General features: G+C 49.5%; 6 non-coding genes and 1 pseudogene across 6 annotated transcripts; all 7 read right to left on the reverse strand.

Moving 5' to 3' along the window:
* Nucleotides 1-6: 6 nt before the first annotated feature.
* Nucleotides 7-79, reverse strand: Trnae-uuc. Its single transcript has one exon. It is a non-coding gene; the product is annotated as a tRNA-Glu (tRNA).
* Nucleotides 80-151: 72 nt separating this feature from the next.
* Nucleotides 152-223, reverse strand: Trnaq-cug. Its single transcript has one exon. It is a non-coding gene; the product is annotated as a tRNA-Gln (tRNA).
* A 6-nt stretch (nucleotides 224-229) lies between these two features.
* On the reverse strand, nucleotides 230-301 carry Trnae-uuc. Its single transcript has one exon. It is a non-coding gene; the product is annotated as a tRNA-Glu (tRNA).
* Nucleotides 302-3,874: 3,573 nt separating this feature from the next.
* LOC120851041 lies at nucleotides 3,875-5,008 on the reverse strand (annotated as a pseudogene).
* A 283-nt stretch (nucleotides 5,009-5,291) lies between these two features.
* On the reverse strand, nucleotides 5,292-5,363 carry Trnae-uuc. Its single transcript has one exon. It is a non-coding gene; the product is annotated as a tRNA-Glu (tRNA).
* A 74-nt stretch (nucleotides 5,364-5,437) lies between these two features.
* Nucleotides 5,438-5,509, reverse strand: Trnaq-cug. Its single transcript has one exon. It is a non-coding gene; the product is annotated as a tRNA-Gln (tRNA).
* A 6-nt stretch (nucleotides 5,510-5,515) lies between these two features.
* Nucleotides 5,516-5,587, reverse strand: Trnae-uuc. The gene has a single exon. It is a non-coding gene; the product is annotated as a tRNA-Glu (tRNA).
* Between the last annotated feature and the right edge of the window lie 455 nt (nucleotides 5,588-6,042).

Here is a 6,042-nt window from a genome sequence, read left to right on the forward strand (position 1 = left end):
CAGCCCTTCCGACGCCGGGAATCGAACCCGGGCCTCCTGGAGTGAAAGCCAGGTATCCTAGCCACTAGATCACGCCGGAACGGGAACACCTGAAAGACATTTGCTTTATATCCGCATCGGCAACAAATAGCTCAAATGTCTCATAAAAAAAAGGTCTCACCGAGATTTGAACTCGGATTGCTGGATTCAGAGTCCAGAGTGCTAACCGTTACACCATGAGACCCAGCCCTTCCGACGCCGGGAATCGAACCCGGGCCTCCTGGGTGAAAGCCAGGTATCCTAGCCACTAGATCACGCCGGTTTTTTTTTTTTTTTTTTATTTCTTTATTGCAGGAGGAATGCAAAAACGGCAATGTCACTTTAAAAAAAAAATACTCTGCAAGACTTATTGCAGGGTATATTAAAATCCTCGCATTTCGAGGAGCGGTTTACAAATTTCTAGCCACTCGGGTTTCGTTTTACGGTTTGAAAAAACACTTTCCACTTGCTTAACAAGGCTGAAAAAATAATGATGCACTTCTTTCACACTAGGGTCGGCATGACGGACCGCCATGCGCGACCTCCAAATACTGCACAAACCCAACAACATAATCATATCAAAAGGTATGCCATCATCGTTACTCACATTCAAGAAACGTATAACTGATTGGCTAATGCACAGTTGTTTCTTCAACGTGCGCTGGAGCACGTCCCAAAAAAATACCGCATCCCAGCAAAAAATGAAAACGTGCTCGATGGTCTCAGGTTTGTTACATAAAATACAGTCTACCGACCACGGAACATCAATACCCTTTCCTTGAAGCCACACCTTAACGGGCAGTGTATTGGAACGCAGTTTAAAAAAGACCGTTTTAACGGAAGGGGGAACGCACATATTCTTCACTCGCTTGAGCACATCTTGGCCCCCGCTACAGACTACAGTTCTATACAACGGGTTTGGAAACAAACTTATCAATAAATCGCGTGTAAGTGTTTTCTTGCTAACAGCAGAGAAATACTCAAAAGAAAAACGGGCAGACAAAAATAACACTGCGTCTACCACCTTCTGTTGATATCCCACTAGTCTCTTAAGTTCGCCGCCATGGGACGAAAGGAGAAAAGATGGCAAATGAGGAGACAATTTGGTTTGTATAAATGTACGTATGAAAGGATGCTCTTGGTCTCGTAGAAAAAAGAATCGGGACACAATCTGTTTGCAAAACAAATGCGAGAGACCGAGACCACCGTGACGAATCCGATGGAAAAGATTGTCTCTCCTCATCGGCTCCCACTTTGAATTCCAAATAAACGTGGCAAAAACACGGTGAAATTTCTGCTCATTCAAGCGAGCACAATGAATGGCCTGCATCACGTACCATAATTTTGCAATGAGAAAAATATTACATACTGTCGCTCTGGCAAATATGGACAGCTCACGCTGCTTCCAACGGGAAGCGCGTCTGTCCAGGTCGGCGGCGACTCCCGACCAATAGGATTTGCTTTGCCTGTAACATTTTAGTGGCACACCGAGGTAAGTGCACGGCACACGGTCCCAACACACCCCTTCAAACACCGAAGGGGTCGTGGCCCACTCTCCGTGCCAAAACCCACGGCACTTGCTCAAATTTATGGCTGCCCCTGTAGCCTTACAGAAGTCTCTTGCCAACTTCACAGCCGCGCTAATACTTGGCTTATCGCTACAAAAAACCGCGACATCATCTGCATAGCTCATGACTTTTATCTCCTGATTTTCCATCCGGAATCCGTGACATTGATTACTGTTCTGAACACTTAAACAAAAAAGTTCCAAATAGAGGTTAAATAATAACGGCGACAAGGGACAACCTTGTCTTACGGATGTTCGCACACGTATCGGTTCAGTCAATTCCCTGTTCACAATGAGCCTAGTGGTACACTCTTGGTACGCCATTTTAACCCCGTCCAAAATACGCTCGCCCACATTCACGTGCTTTAAAACATCAAAAAGGACACCGTGCTTAACACGATCGAAAGCCTTATCTAGGTCCAGTTGAAGCATGGCAACTTGGCCCATGCCATCGTCACATGCCTCCAAAACAGTTCGGGCAACGTGCACATTCGTCAAAATAGATCGACCCTGTATTCCACAGGTCTGATGATCTCCAATGAGCTGGCAGGCAACACTCTGGAACCTCCTCGCTAGGATTTTAGCAAAAATCTTGTAATCTACATTACACAGAGTTATCGGGCGGAAACCAGTGACTTGACGTAGTTTCGCAACGTCATCGCTTTTGGGAATTAACACAGTGTATGTACGTGAAAAAGACGGCGGCAGTACTTTCCTTTCGTATGCTTTACAAATGACTTCTAAAAAAAGCGGACCGATTACGCTTTTGTATTTCTTATAAAATTCGGCGCATAGCCCGTCCGGTCTTGGCGTTTTCGAGCTCGGCAAATCGTCTATTGCTCTCTCGACCTCTTGAAGAGTGATCGGCTCTGTGAGGTTTTCCTTCTCCTCTTCCGTTAGTTGCGGCAGGGACTCTAGAAGTTTTCCACACATAGGGTCCTGCCTTCCTTTAACTTGGGTTTCGAAAACTTGCCTATAGTGTGCGACAAAAGCCTGCTCAATACTACTTGGGCTCGTGTTAATCACTCCGTTGTACTCGATTTCGCCAATTTCGTTGCGAAGCGCGAACCTTTTCTCATCCGCCAAAGACCGTTTAGTAGCCTGTTCTCCCATCAAGTACTTCTCTGATCGAGCCCGAACAATGGCTCCGCGGTAACGCTCTTGATGAAAATGCGCCAGGCGTTGCTTAACCGTTTCCAAATCTTTAAGAGCTGTGCCGGGTCGCTCACATTCAGCTCTTGACAGAGCTTGCAAATCTTCGATTAAACCACGTTCGTCGCAACGCGCCTCGTACGCTAAAATCGACGACCTTTCGATAGCGAGCATCTTCACTTCCTGTTTGATGAGCTCCCACGTCTCGAATATATCGTCCCTTGCGGTTTTAAAAAAACGTTTTGAAGACGCTATCTACCGCTGCAAGAAAACTTTCATCATCAAGCAGTTTTGTGTTAAGCTTCCACAGCTTCCAGTTAAACTTGGCCTTCGGCGGCGCTTTTTCGCCGATCGTTGTCGAAATCATGCAATGATCCGAAAAAAACACTGGTGTGACGCGATACTTTCTTAACACTGCTGCCGCGGAGGCCGATACGTATACTCTATCGAGGCGCGCATGAGACGACGCTTGGAAATGGGTGAAACGAATCTCGCTCGTTTCGTTCGTCACCGTTCCGGCGTCAACCAAGTCAAAGTCTTCAACCAGTTCGCTTAAAACTTGCGCACTCTTGTCACTGCTCCGCCTCAGGGGCGTTCTGTCTGCTGCCCTTACAACGCAGTTAAAATCGCCCAACAACACAATCGTTTTATCACAATCTAGAAAACGGCGTAAGCCAATAAAAAAGGAAACACGGTCTTTAACCGTACTAGGCGCATACACACAAACAATTCGCCACTGAAAAGACGCTAAAGAAAAATCGCACATGATGAACCGCCCTTCCGTGTCGGTGGTTACAGCTAACTCCGACAAGGGCAGGGACTTTTTAAAAAAAAGAAAACATCCGGCAGAGAAACCAACCGCGTGGGTGACACACAGTTCGTACGACTGCAGAAAAGGCCTAAGCGCACTAACAACCTGTTCCTCCCCAGCCATTTTAGTCTCTTGCACCGCTAAGAAATCGGGTTTCTCTTTAAGCAGCAAACGCTGCAATTGGTATTGTTTTTTCCTGGCGCTCAAACCTCGAACATTTAGCGATGCGACCGTTATTGCTGGTTGGAACGTACAAATCATGTGTTTTGCTGTAGCACTTGCCTTGGCTTTCGGACGTCAGTCTTTGTAACCAGGCGTTAGCCGCCTTACTTGCTGTTGAGTCGCCTCCGGTCATCTGGGGTTAAGGTGGGCGTGGGCTGGAAACGCCCCTTCTTTGTCCTCTCCATCCAAGGGTTGGGCCTGGGTGTCATGCCCGGCGTCGATGGAGGGTTCTGGTCGAGACCACGCTTGATGGACTCGGTGGTTTCGTCCATAGTGTCGTGACCTTCGGAAGGCGCCTTCTCGAAAGTCGGGGGGGAGGCCTCGCGCGGGGCTACGGTCTTCTCCATTGGCGTCGCCGAGGGAGGGAGTGCCGCGCTGTCCGGTTCAGGAAAGCCACCAGCCACCTCCTTCTTCTTGTCCTTTACAGGCGAGACTTCAGTCGAGCCGTCCGCTCCAACAGGATGACTGCAGGGCTCACCAGACGGTGGAGCTTCGTCTTGTTGTCCCTGAGCGGAACGCTCAGCCTCGTCGACATCCATGGTCAGGGGCGAAAGGTCTTCCGCCGCCGCTCCACCAGTTACTCGGGCGTAGGTCTTTACCTACTCCTCCTTCTCGTGGCCGAAACGTGAGCACACCGAGCACTTAGGCACGCGGCAGTCGCGCCTGATGTGCCCGGCACGCTTACAGCGCAGGCAGACCGGCGCCCTCCCTGGGATTACGATAAGGACGTTCGCCCCCTGAAGCCGCAGCTGATGAGGCATTCCGTCGGGCGTGACGCCGCTCTTCAGCGTCATGCGCGCCACCCGGGTAGTCGACTCGATGCCCTTGAATCCCTCGACGCGCCATTTCTCACGTGCGACTTCTAAAACCTTGCCGTAGGGTTCCAAAAACTTGCTCACCGCGTCGTCGGTCACATGATACGGGACCCAATGGAGGCGTAGACGAACTTCTGTGCTGCTGGGGTCGATGACAACACATTTCAGGTCCTTCACGTTCAACTCTTTGCAGTCGATGAGCCGCTTCTTGGCTTCCGGCGTTCGCAGCGTGGCTAACCAGACATGGTTCATCTGGAAAGCACCGAGCGCCACAATCTCGGACAGGACGGCGCACCGCTTCAATTCTTGCCGGAAATCTTCAATACGATAAGGGCGGCCTCTCAAATCGCAGTGCAAAAGTACTGAATTTAAAATAGTTGCACCCATTGGGATGGGTGGCAACACCACCTTGTAGTCGTCGGCAGACGATGACGCAGCAAAAGTACCGCGGCCAACTGGGGCCGTTGTCGCAGCTCCGTTGGAGCCAGCCATACTGCGACCGTTCTCGGCGAGTGCCAGAAGCAGAATTTTCCTAGACCACGCCGGAACGGGAACACCTGAAAGACATTTGCTTTTTATCCGCATCGGCAACAAATAGCTCAAATGTCCTCACAAAAAAAAAAAAAAAAGGTCCCACCGAGATTTGAACTTGGATTGCTGAATTCAGAGTCCAGAGTGCTAACCGTTACACCATGAGACCCAGCCCTTCCGACGTCGGGAATCGAACCCAGGCCTCCTGGGTGAAAGCCAGGTATCCTAGCCACTAGACCACGCCGGAACGGGAACACCTGAAAGACATTTGCTTTACATCCGCATCGGCAACAAATAGCTGAAATGTCTCATTTCAAAAAAAGGTCTCACCGAGATTTGAACTCGGATTGCTGGATTCAGAGTCCAGAGTGCTAACCGTTACACCATGAGACCCAGCCCTTCCGACGCCGGGAATCGAACCCGGGCCTCCTGGGTGAAAGCCAGGTATCCTAGCCACTAGACCACGCCGGAACGGGAACACTGGAAAGACATTTGCTTTATATCCGCATCGGCAACAAACAGCTCAAATGTCCTCATAAACAAGAGGTCTCACCGAGATTTGAACTCGGATTGCTGGATTCAGAGTCCAGCAGGCCTCAAGAGGCTGATAAAATTAAACCGTGCTTATTTCGCATTGGCGCCAACATGTCTCATTGTCATGCGTGATCTCAATATTAGCCCCGAGCAGAGCCAGGTCAGGGGGAAACACTGGCAGAACCACGGCGTGCACTGCAGATGCAGAAAGGTGGCTTGACGTGCTCTGTTGGCCGACCAGAAGCCGAAAAGAAGCCCCTCACGGTGGTAGCGAGTAACAGTTTTATTCATTGGTATTTTAATAAGCGCGTAAGAGTTAAATGTAGTAACTCTTCATGGTTAAAAATAGAATACACGTGATGTTTCGATTATGCTCAAGCAGAAAGATGTAA

Source organism: Ixodes scapularis, unplaced genomic scaffold (genome assembly GCF_016920785.2).
Source record: "Ixodes scapularis isolate PalLabHiFi unplaced genomic scaffold, ASM1692078v2 PGA_scaffold1__304_contigs__length_218370807, whole genome shotgun sequence".
NCBI classification, from domain to species: Eukaryota; Metazoa; Arthropoda; class Arachnida; order Ixodida; family Ixodidae; genus Ixodes; species Ixodes scapularis.